Below are 12,887 nucleotides of genomic sequence, written 5' to 3'. Positions count from 1 at the left end.
TTCTTTCAAATGAGCCACCTTGCATATTGATCTCTTTGGTAATCATGAGAGAGGCCAGCTCATCAAAATCCAGAAATGACTTCCGTATATATACAGAAGTGACAAATGATTTCTAAGCCTTCTCATTATTAAGGTCATCCAAAGTGGATAAAACCAAGTCATCATCATCAGGCATTACATCAATCGCTGCTAAAGCATCTACAATGCTACTCACCTTCAAAACATATTCATTGATAGACATTTTTCCTTTCTTCAAGGTATTTAACTCTTACTTGAGTTGAATCTTTCGTGCCTTTTTATTCACTAAAAACATGTTCTAAAAAATTGTCCAAGCTGGATGTGAAGTTTCTACATTCTTGATATGTCCCAGTATAGTATTATTAATGATTGCAAATAGCCGATACATCACCTTTTTGTCTTTTTCATTCCATTCTTTCCATGCCTTTAATTCATCTACAATCGGAGGGACACTCAACCCTGGCTCCTTTTCTTCACCTGAAATGAACTCATAAGGGCCCTTTTCAATGAGGAAGTTCGTCACACAGAACTTCCATTAAGGGTAGTCGTTCTTGTCCAGCTTCTCAAAAAATGATAGGATTTCCATTGCTCTCTACCATTATCACAAAAATGATATAGAACAGCAAGTAAGTCTTTTGCAACCTTTCACAATAAGTGCAGAATAATACACCAAGAAACCTTCTTTACTGATTGCTCAATAGTACATGTAATCTGCAACCTATTTTAGATAATTACTTCCCAGTAAACACCTCAAAAATTACAGATTTAAAATCTCCAACCTGTACACCCATTTTTCCCCTTTGAAAAATGCAGCCAAAATCGCAGTATACCCTAAAACTATTGTCTGTAATCTTGTAGCTCTAAAACAAGGCCCAAAATAGTCGTAGATGCCCAAAAAAGCAACAAGAAATGCCTAAAGTGCTAATCTATAGAATAAATAATGCTCTATTTACATGCCAAATCTCACAGCAATATGAGATTTTCACTCTGCCTTGCTTTGTGTGCCTCCACAAGCACTATCTAAGAGAAAGAGTGGAAGAGTAGAAGAGATTCTTATTGGTTGCTTCCTTTCTCAAACCTTGCTTTTTCTCCTTTACTTCAGCCTTAAAAACTAGCCTATGACGCATGGCCCTCTTCTAAGGGTGACTATCACCATTGCACATGGCCCCATCATAAGTAAGAGGATCACTAGCATTTATAAACATAACATAATCCATAGATAATATAAATCAATAAAGATGATGCCTATATCTAGTAAACTATCACAAAATAAGTTGTGGGGCTTATACATCCTATCTAACATCATGGTCATGGGACATTGATGCATTTGTTAGTGCAAGTTGTCTAGCTAGTTGTATAATAACAAGAGGCTCCTCTTGAAATATCACCATGCATATCTTAGCTACGTGCTCAGGTTGCTTATGAATTTTCTTCCCATAGAAAATAACATCATGGTTGCGGATTACCTTTTGATCATCCTGTGAATCCCATAAGCGATATGTGCATCTCCATAACCAAGAAAGATGCATTTCATGACTTAGGATCTAGGTTATTGTATTTGTCCTTGAAAATATGGTAGAAATATTCACAATCAAAGATACAAAAATGAGCATATGATGGAAGGTTTCCAGACCATACCTCCTCTATAACTCAATAGTCAAAAGTAGTATATGGGGATCGATTGATCAAATGTACAATATTAATTGCCTCAGTTCAAAAGTGCGGTAGTAAGCTTGCCTAGGTAAGTATACTAGGAACTCTCTCCTAAATCATATTGTTTATGTAATTAGCTATACTATTTTGGGGTGGGGTTTATAGGATAGCAATCATTGTTAGATTGTAAGCATTGCAACCTATACCCAAATTGGTTCTCAACAAGAGCGAGCCAATATTGAAACATAGCCAATATTTTTTACTTCTACTTTATGGGTATGCCCAAACATAATGTGAGTAATCATCAATGGAAGTAATGAAATACTTCACACCACCTAAACCACTTGCAAGACATAGATCCACAAACATTAGAATGAACAAGAGTTGGAGGCTCATCCATGTGTGCAATACCAAACTTTTTATGTGAGCTATAGGTCTACCTGCCATAAAGACAATGATCACAAGAATAAAAATATTTAGTCAAGGTGCAAAAGATATCACAAATGAGTAAGAATTTTCATTCCCTTTAATGATATGTGCCCAAGGTGATGATGCCATAATGATACGTGTGATACCACATCCACTACCAAAACATGGTCGATAGACCAAATACAAGTAAGGAATACAAGTGTGAGACTTGACACTTTATGCTAGGACAAGATTCCCACTAGTAACCTTCCATAAGGAATCACCAAAAGATACAAAGTAACCTGCATCATCCAATTCTCCAATAGAGAGTAAGATTTAGTCAAAGCTGAAACATGGCATACATCATGCAAAATAAGTATGCTACCTAAAGCAAAATTTAGTTGTATATCTCTAATACCAACAATATCCAACGCCAAGTCATTACTCGATTTGATAGATCCTCTCATGTTATGCTAGGAGTGGAATCACTCTTGATGAGGGGTAACATGAAATCAAGCCCCTAAATCAATCAACCAATGCTAAGCATGTTGAAAGAGAGAGATAGAGATTTTAACCAACAGGGAGGAGCATCATACTCTCATCTCTTCTTTTTTTTTTTCATTATATCACTAACTCACCTAACTAAAGTGAATGCAACACTCTAAGGTCTGTAAGACCATTCACACCAAGTACAGACTAAGTCTAAAGTCACCGATTTATTTAATGTATGCATGTAGTACAGCTGGACAAGCTAAGTGTTGGGTACACACAATCTAAAGATAGTAGAGCCGAGCTTGAAGTCTTAATACTCCCCCTCAAGCTCAAGACATCATCTGTACACCAAGCAGCTGTCTAAAAACACTGAACTTATCTTTACCCAAAGACTTGGTAAAGATATCTGCAACCTGCTCATCAGTCTTCACATGCATGAGATCTACTCTCCTTGCAAGAACCATCTCTGTGATAAAGTGGTAGTGTACCTCAATGTGTTTAGTCTTGGCATGGTATACTGAATTCATTTCCAGGAGTACACTATTGAGATTGTCGCATAACAAGGTCATTGGAGCATCCACCTATATGTCCAAATCAGCCCATAAGCTTGAGCAGCCATGCAATCTCACATGCTGCCAATGAAGCATCCCTGTACTCAGCCTCAGTACTAGACAATGCAATTATAGGTTGCTTCTTGCTGCTCTAGTTGATCATTCCGCTTCCAAAGCCAAAAGCATAACCACTCGTAGATCTGTGATCATATGAGCATTCTGCCCAATGTGCATCTGTGTATCCAACCAGTGTCAAGGGTTTATCTTTCACATAGAACAACCCATAATCCACAGTAGACTTAACATATCTCATAATCCGCCTAACAATATCCAAATGTGGCTTTATGGGCTTCTACATGAATTGAATTATGAACCCAATTGCATAACTCAAGTCCGATAACTCAAGTCTGGCCTAGTCATAGTCAAGTAGATCAAACTACCAACCATTTGCATGTACATAGTCACAAAATCAATTTCAACTCCAGTGCTAATGTCCAACTTGACATTCTGATCAAGAGGTGTATCCAGTGGTTTACATTCAGCCATGCCATATTTCTTCAACAGTTCCATGGCATAGTGTTTCTACATCAGCCATAAACCATTTTTAGATTTGATCACCTCAATACCCAAAAAATACTTTAGTTCACCTAAGTCTTTCATATCAAATTCAAATTTCTGCATCTGCATAACATGTTGTACCCCTAAGTCATCATCACATGTGATTATTAAGTCATCAACATAGATAACCAGCACTACCAAGCCTTCTGTGTTTTTCGTAAATAGATTGTGATCAGCCCTGCCAACAATAAATCCCAAACTTTGCAAGTAATTACTGATCCTTGCATGCTAGGCTCTTGGAGCTTGCTTCAACCCATACAGCACTTTTTTCACCTTACATACATAATGCTGAAAATCAGGATGTACATACCCTTCGAGCTGATCCATATAAACATCCTCTTCCAAGTCAACATTGAGGAAAGCATTTTCATGTCCATCTACTACAATTTCTAGCATTTAGCAGCAGAAAATGCGATCACTGTTCTTATGGTTGCCATCTTGGCAGTAGGATTGAATATTTCCTCCTCATAGTCTAACCCATACTGCTGAGCATATCCCTTTGCAACTAGCCTAGCTTTGTACCTCTCTACATTGCCATCCGAATTGTATTTAATATCATAGACCCATTTGTAGCCAGTGGTCTTCTTTCCTTCTAGTAGTGGCACAAGATCCCAAGTATTGTTTTCAGCAAAAGCATCTATCTCCTCATCCATAGATGTGCACCAATTTTTATCCATCACTGCTTCAGCAATGTAGCAGGCTCTTTGACCTCTGTCACCTTTGTCATATAAGCAAAATGCTTCATAGAAAAACCATTGTAAGTTAGCCTATCCACAGGGTACCTGACTCTCTGTGATCATCTAAGCTGTGGTGCACTACTCGATTCCCCTCTCTCATGAGGCGGAATGTACCTGCTCTACCTAGTCCAGGCATATACACTGTCAGAATACCAAGCTCACTCTCTAGATTGTCACCTAAGTCATAACTTGAAGTGCCAGGTGTCATCACACTAGATGCATCATCAGAAGCATTTTCTTTCCCTTTTCTGTCCATCATATCATGTCTCCCCCTCACTGACATACTGGTGTCAGTGGATGGTGAACCAGAGCTTTGTAATCTCCTTGTCCATGGAGATACCGTCGAACTACTAGAACCTGTCAAAGCAATACTTTGTTGTGCAAATCAACTATAGATACATGTGTAGAAGGCATATCTAATGGCATTGCAGTGGATGATGCATACCAAGAGGCCATCTCATCAAAGATGACATCTCTGCTACTAATGTATCATGAGTAGAGGGATCATACCATTTGTATGCCTTCTTCTCTTGCGAATATCCAATAAAGACACACTTATGTGCTTTTGTATCCAACTTTTTCCTTTTCTCATCAGGTATGTGCACATGAGCAAGACATCCAAATACTTTCATGTGACTGATATCAGGCTTGTAGCCATACAGTTTCTCAAATGGTGTCATCTTATGAATACCTACAGTGGGAGTCCTATTCAAGATATACATGGCTGTCATAACAGCCTCAGCCCAATAATAGAGCAGCATACTCTTCTCATTCATCATTGCCCGAGCAGCTTCCATCAATACCTTGTTCTTCCGTTCACCTACCCCATTCTACTGAGGAGTGTAATTGCATGTAAGCTGCATACGTATGCCATTTTCAGTCAAAAAACTATTAAACTCATTTGACACATACTCCCCACTGTTGTCAGATCTCAAGCAAGAGATGTAATAGTCGAATTCCTTACTATTGAAAAATAGCAAACACGTCGTCCTTTGTTTCCAAGATATAAACCCAAGTATAGCGACTGTAATCATCAATAAATGTCACATAGTATCTGGAGCCTCCCATGGATGCATCATGGATTGACCCCCACACATCAGAGTGAACTAACTGCAATAATCGTGTACTATTTCTCACATGCCTAACAAATGGCAACCTCGACTGGTTACCAAACTGGCAAGCATCGCAGACATGACCAATATCTGTATATTGAAACTTGGATAAGCATGTCACAAGCTGTTTCTTCTGTATCGTTTACAATCGTTGAAGTTTAACATGTCCCACTCTCCTATGCCATATTTCCAAGTCTCTAACTATGCTAGAGCCATGGGCAAACATTGTTGGTTTTAGCTATGGCAAAGTGGCATCAAGAATAAACATCTTGCCATTCTTATGACCACAAGCAATCAATTTGCAGCCATTATCAAACTCCTCAATGAAGCATCCATGCTTGTTAAATCGGACCTGTAAATTCTCCTCAGTCATTTGACCCACAGACAATAGATTTTTAGTAATTGATGGGACATGCAATACATCATGTAAGTTCTTCTTCTTGCCATCATGGATTACCAAAGGTACTTTGCCTTTATGTTCTATGCTATGTTGTGTGTCATCCCCTGTGCATACATAGCCATTCTTCTCAAGCACCATATCTGTAAACTAGCCACCATGAGGTGTCATACAATTTGATGCCCTCAAATCAATGTACCAAACTGCATCCTCATGAGACTTCTCAGCAGCCCTGTCTTTCACATATGTCATGGCAAACAATCTATCCCCAGAAACATCTTCTGCCTGACTGGACGATGCAAAATTTCCATGTTGTTTGCCTCTTTGATTGCCTTGCTTCTTCAAGCAGTCCTTGGCAATATGACCGTACTTTCCACAATAGTGAATCCTTATCCTTATTAGGATTTTCAGATGGGTGCTACTGCTACCAAGAGCCTCTACCTCTAGGGCTAGATCTCCCCTTGCCTCTGAAATTTCCACCTCCTCGTGCATTTGAACCCTGCTGGTTATTATTGCCATACGAGACATTTTGCTAGCCTCCTCTACCAGAACCATAACCTCTACCACGACCACCACGATCGCATTGATTCAAATAAAAGACAACATCCTTGTTCTTGGAGTTGCTAGAACCTATAGCCAAACCCAATTCAACTTCCTCATGAATGAGCAATGCAACTAGCTCATTAAAATCTGACATTGCATCTCGCACACATTAGGAGGTATTGAATGACTTATATTCAAGCCCCAAACCATTTAATGTCACCGCAACCATGTCCTCATCCGTAACCTGTGTGCCAATAGATGCCAGCTGATTCACAATGGTCTTAATCTCTGAGACATAATCTTGTATAGATCTGCCTTTTCTGTCTATGTTGTTAAAATTTTCCTTTAAATGTATCTTCCTAGCACTTGTAGTTGTGCCATAATATCTTATTAGAATGTTCCATGCATCTCTGGTGCCTTGCAATTCATGATTTGCATCACCATAGCATCCGAGATACATAGAGACAGCCAATGTAAAACCTTGTGAGCTCTTTCTGTCCAAGCTCTGTGTGCTCGTCTTTAATCAGTTTGTAGGCCTCTCTGAGAGCTCAGGTTTAACTTCTACTCCAGTCACCAACTCCCAGTATCCTTTACCTATCAAGAAGTTCTCCATGTGGAACTTCCATATGGCATAATTGTTACTATCAAGATTTTCCCCCACTATCTACATTATGTTGTTGGCCCTATCTACATTAGCCATATTGTACCAGACAATATCTAGTCACTACTTGACTTCCTGCAAGCAACAAGTCTAATTGACTAACTGCAATCTTTGACTGTTTATGATAGTTTTCTGCAACAAATTCACTGCTGAAACTAGAGTATTTCAGCCCCTTAACATCTCAATCCCATCCACAAACATGTGGAATAACCCGTAAGTACATCAATCAACACATAGACCATGTAGGTGCTTTAACACTGTCTCATGCAACCTTACTGCAGTCAAGCAAACATGCAGTTTGAAATTTGCAGATTATCAATAACCAGTAGCTAATTCACAGCCAAAACAAAAGTTTATACATGTTATACATGCTCCAAAAATTCCTAGACATATGCTAGTACATGTAGAAGTCCATACATGATCATAGGGGCATAAACTGGTGCATAAACATCAAGTACAAGTGTCATAAATTTGCTCACTGGTTGCAAATAGCCAAGACACAAACAACCAAGGTGTACTTTAGCTCAAGAATGTCCTCAAATCACTTCATACATTTGCTACTGTGTGTAGGGATCAATACATGACCATACCAGCATCCATAAACTCTATCTTCAAGAAGCAATATCATATAATGCATTTACTGTTTGTAACCAGCTAAGTAGATGTCAATGCATTTGTTTCCAACTTCAACCTTCAACCTTCAGTAGCCTCCAATTCTTAATCCACCAAACATTCAAAAGACATATGCCAGGTTATACAAATGACAGAAGCCTTCTAATATCATGTATTACTTCAATAAAAGACAATGCTTGTTGTCCATAGTAAATGACAGTTTTCAGCCTGTGAAAAATTTTGAGATCTGAGTATTTTACCAAAAAAATTCTAGCTCCAAGGCACAAAATCAAATCCATATGTCCTCCTTGCATATATCTATGCTCCAATGATACTTCTGGGTATGTTAGAGAGCTACAAGCTCATGTTAGAGATACATATATGCTGTATGTTGTCTATATACAACACACAATCTTCAATTCTAGACCTGTAACTAGTTGTTCCAGCTCATATATCATCTCCAGACCAAGCAATACCATATCAAGACATCAAAGGACCTTCCAAGAAGCATTTCCAAGCAATATATAGCCTAGTAAGTGTTTGTTGAGCTTGTGGACATTTAAGGAGACTCCCTCAGCATCAAGTGCAAACACATAGACTGGTATGATGATCACAACAATAGCTCCACAATGAAATGATGACCAAATGCTTTCTCCCTTTAGTTCTCACTAAATCCTCCACAATGCTCCAAACAAGTCACAAACAACCTCTTGAGCAATGGCAAACCAAATGATGCAATGCATACCTTCAACAAGAGCAATGGCAATCAGCCCCTCTTATCAAGAACCTTGAATCTTCAAGTTCCAAGTCTGCTTCACAAATGCTATCCACCATAAAGCCCATTCATGGCTCTGATACCATGTTGAAAGAGAGAGACAGAGATTTTAACCAACAGAGAGGAGCAACGTACTCTCATCTTTTTTTTCCCCATTATATCAATACAACACACTAAGGTCTATAAGACCATTCATACCAAGTACAGACTAAGTCTAAAGTCACCGACTTATTTAATGTCCGCATGTAGTATAGCTGGATAAGCCAAGTGTCAAGTACACACAACCTAAAGATAGTAGAGCTGAGCTTGAAGTCTTAACAAAGCATAAGTGGATGAGGCATTAGTCAATTGCAAAATATCAAGAGAAAAAGCTGCAAGGATGTAATCATCATTAGTATCAAACTTCATGACATTAATCACTTCAATCTTAACATTGGACTTATTGGAGACAATATTTCAATCATCATTCTTTTCTTGCACTTTGCCCTTTCCCTTTTCCTTGCACTTGTCATCACAAATCTTATGGCACTAGGTTAGTGTAGACTTATGACCATGGGACTATTTGTGAGACTATCAACATGATTGAGAATGAGATTTCAGAGAGTCTCTCCCACAACAGTGGTCATTGCCACTCTTAGTATTATTGCCTTTGATTGTCAAAGCATGAAAGCTGTGGAAAGCATCAACATTATTTCTATTAACCTCTTCATTCAATAGTGCACCCTCTACATCGTGCACTTTTAGCCCATCAGTAGGCATATTTGCACACATGCAGTATGGAATGTGTCCCATGATTTAGGCAATGTAACTAGCAATAACAATGGTGAAAGATTTTCCTTAAACTCAATCCCCTATGCGAAGACAATTGGCTGAAAATAGAATGAAACTCATTTTAAGTGAGTGGACATGGAAGTCCCCTCCTTCATACAAGGTCCATGAGTTGCTTTAGCCACCACCAATACATCTGAGAGGTAGGGCTCTACTTACCATAGATATCATGGATCTTCTTATCCAATTCAGCCCAATTCTCCACGTCAAAGCATTCAAGATTTACACCCTCATGTCTCAAAGGCTTAATCTACAATTTTTGTACCAAAACTTGCCAAATTTTTGCCTTTCAATAGCTCTAATTAGTGCCATCCAATTTGTTAATGTTAAAGATATCACTATCATTTGATACACCATCCAATTTGTTAATGTTAAAGATATCACTATCATTTGATACACCAGCCATCAAGCCAACAAATGAAAGCATACTACATGAAGACATGCTATTGTAAATGACTGCAAATTAGCCCCAAATCACAACCAAGCCAACAAAAGGAAACAACAAGGTGTAGGGATGTCTACTAGATACAAATAATAAATTGTCAAATCAAAGCATCTGCTCTCATATAGAAAGTCATCCGTAACCATGATGTAGTTTTCCATGAGAAAAAGATGCATAAGTAGCTTGAGCTGATAGTCGAGATACGTGGGGTTATATTTTAGGAGGAGCCTCTGCGGACTCTCTCATACATCTAGCTAGATAGCCTGCACCATTAATAGCTAATGCTCCACTAGCCCATGACCATGATGTTAGACTGAATGTGCAGGCCCCTCAGCCTACCTTGAGATACTCTACTAGAGTTGGACATCCTCCTGAGTGGTTTGAGCCCTCCATTGATTATGTGATGGTGATAGATAGGTGAGCCTCTCACTTATGATGAGGCCATGCGTCATGGTGGTAGTCATCTTGGGAGAGGGCCATGCAGTCAAAGTTTGACTCTTTACAGAAAAATCATACATGGGAGTTGGTTCCTTTGCCTGGTGGAAAGCGTACATTGCCATGCAAGTGGGTGTACTAGTTGAAGAGTACCCCTGGATGCCCCAATCCTGCCTATAAGGCTAGATTGGTTGCTAAGGATTTTAAATAGAAGCATGGTGTTGGCTTCAAGGAAGTCTTTTTTCCTGTAGTCAAGATGACTACCCTACACCTAGTACTAGCATTGGTTACTCAATTAGATCTAGATCTTTATCAAATGGATGTTAAGACACCTTACTTACATGGGGACTTGCATGAGGAGATTTATATGCAGCATCCTAAGGGATTTGAGGAAAAAGGCAGGGAACACCTAGTGTGCAGATTGAGAAAGAGCCTTTATGGCCTTAAGCAGACACCTAGCGAATGGTACCACAAGTTTGATGCTTTTATGCATTCACAAGGCTATACACGTAGTGATATGGATCTGTATTCTATGTGGATGACATGATGATTTTTGGGAGAGCTCCTGATGAGTTGGATGCTTTGAAAAGTCAACTCAAGAAGAGTTCTAAGATGAAAGAGATGGGACAGCAGGCTTCACACATTCTTGGGATGCGCACCATTATGCGTGACCGCTCTCAGGGGCTCCTTTACTTGTCACAAAAGGAATATGTTCAAAAGGTCCTTGATCGAATTCATATGCAGGATGTTAGGCGTATCAGTTGTCCTTTGCCTTCTTATGTGAAGGTGAGCCAGGCCGATTGTCTGCAATCTCGCGGTTTGATTGAGCAGAAAGCTGAGATGGCCAAGATTCCTTATGCATCCATAGTAGGCAATTTGATGTATGCCATGATAGCCACTCATCCTGACATAGCTTTTACAGTGGAAGTTGTGGCATGCTATATGACTACACCTGGCAAGCAGCATTGGGATGTTGTCAGGGTATCATGAGGTACCTGAAGGGCACAATAGATATGTGCATATGTTATGGTGGCCAGGATACAAGAGTTATGGGATACACTGACTCTGATTATGCGCGGCATGCAAATAGTAGGAAATCCACCTTTGGCTATGTGTTGAGCTTTGTTGGGGGGTGTTGTTTCTTGGATGTCCAAGGTGTAGAAATGCACGGCCCTCTCTACCACAAACACTGAGTATGTTGCAGCCACGATCAATGAGGCTTGCAAGGAGGCTCTCTGGTTAGTAGGTCTTCTAGTGGGCAGTAGACCTTGGTATGACTAACGTGGTCCCTACACTACATTTGGATTCTATGAATGCTATCGGTCTTCCATGTGAAGAGAGAGCACATTGAGGTGTGGTACCACTTTATCAAAGAGGTCATTGAGGACAAATCTATTTACCTTGTCAAGATCTCAACTAACCAAAATCCTGCAAATCTCCTCACGAAAAGTCTCTCAGTGGTGCGTTTTGCTTTCCTTAGGAAGTTGATGGGCGTTGGATGAGATAATCTCTATTCCTCATCTTGTTGTACTATATGTACACATTTTACATTGTCTTTTTTTTCTTGTTCCCTCTTCACTCGACGTGCATTCGCCTTTAAGTGGGAGGTTGTTGGGGGTAAATGCGTTTGTGCCTAACTGCTCGTGTATTACTACACTGACAATACTTGCACCTACACACTGTAGGCGATGGCGGACGAGGATATAGTTCTATCATGATGGCTATAGACATACAACTAAAGTAGCCTTTGTCAAAACAACTTGTAAAGCTTATACATTGCAAGATTATTTGCCTAGGAAATCTTCAAGTTCCATGGCCTACATATGAGGATCATCAATGCAATCGGGATTCCTTATTCACTTCTTGCTTTTCAAAATGTTTGTTTGAAGCCATCGGAGCACAATTGTGTTTTAATATAGCTTACCATTTGCAAATCAAGTGATAGAAGACATACTAAGGGAGTATTGTTGCAACAGGCCTAAGAGGAATATACACTATCTACCCTTAGTGAAATTTGCATGCAACATCTCTTACCATCAAAGCATCAAAATGGCTCCATTCTAGGCTTTGTATGGACACGATTGCTTTACCCCACTCAGCTTCTTCAATCCAATCCTAGAGGTCAAAGCTTCTAAGAGAAGTCTAGAAGAAATGGATGAGCAAGTCAACATAATAAGGCAATATATCCAAACTACTAAAGACTTTATCAGAAGGGAGACACTAATCTAGGGAGATAAGGAGGAGTCTTTCACGAAGGAAACATGGTGTTTCTTTGTGTTCAACCCAAGAAGTGTTCGCTATCCTTGGCCAAGTTCAAGAAGTCAAGCCCAAGTTATTATAGATCTCTATAAGGTTATTAAGTCCCTAGGGACAAACATATACAAGTTGCAACTTCCAGAACACTTGAAATTTCACAATGTTTTTTACATACCTAATCCCTTGATGATCAATAAGTTGTAATGCAAACTTAATGTAAAAGAGAAGGTCCCTAGGAATGGAACCCTTAGGGAGTACCTCATCCAATGGAAAGACTATCCTAAAGAGAGGATACCACTTGATTGATGAGGAAAGTTTATGTAACCAACACCCATAGCTTTTGTTGAGA

Source organism: Lygodium microphyllum, chromosome 21 (genome assembly GCF_053477565.2).
Source record: "Lygodium microphyllum isolate KBCC chromosome 21, Lygodium_microphyllum_v1.1.10, whole genome shotgun sequence".
NCBI lineage: Eukaryota > Viridiplantae > Streptophyta > Polypodiopsida > Schizaeales > Lygodiaceae > Lygodium > Lygodium microphyllum.
Note: the sequence above shows the minus strand (reverse complement) of the source record.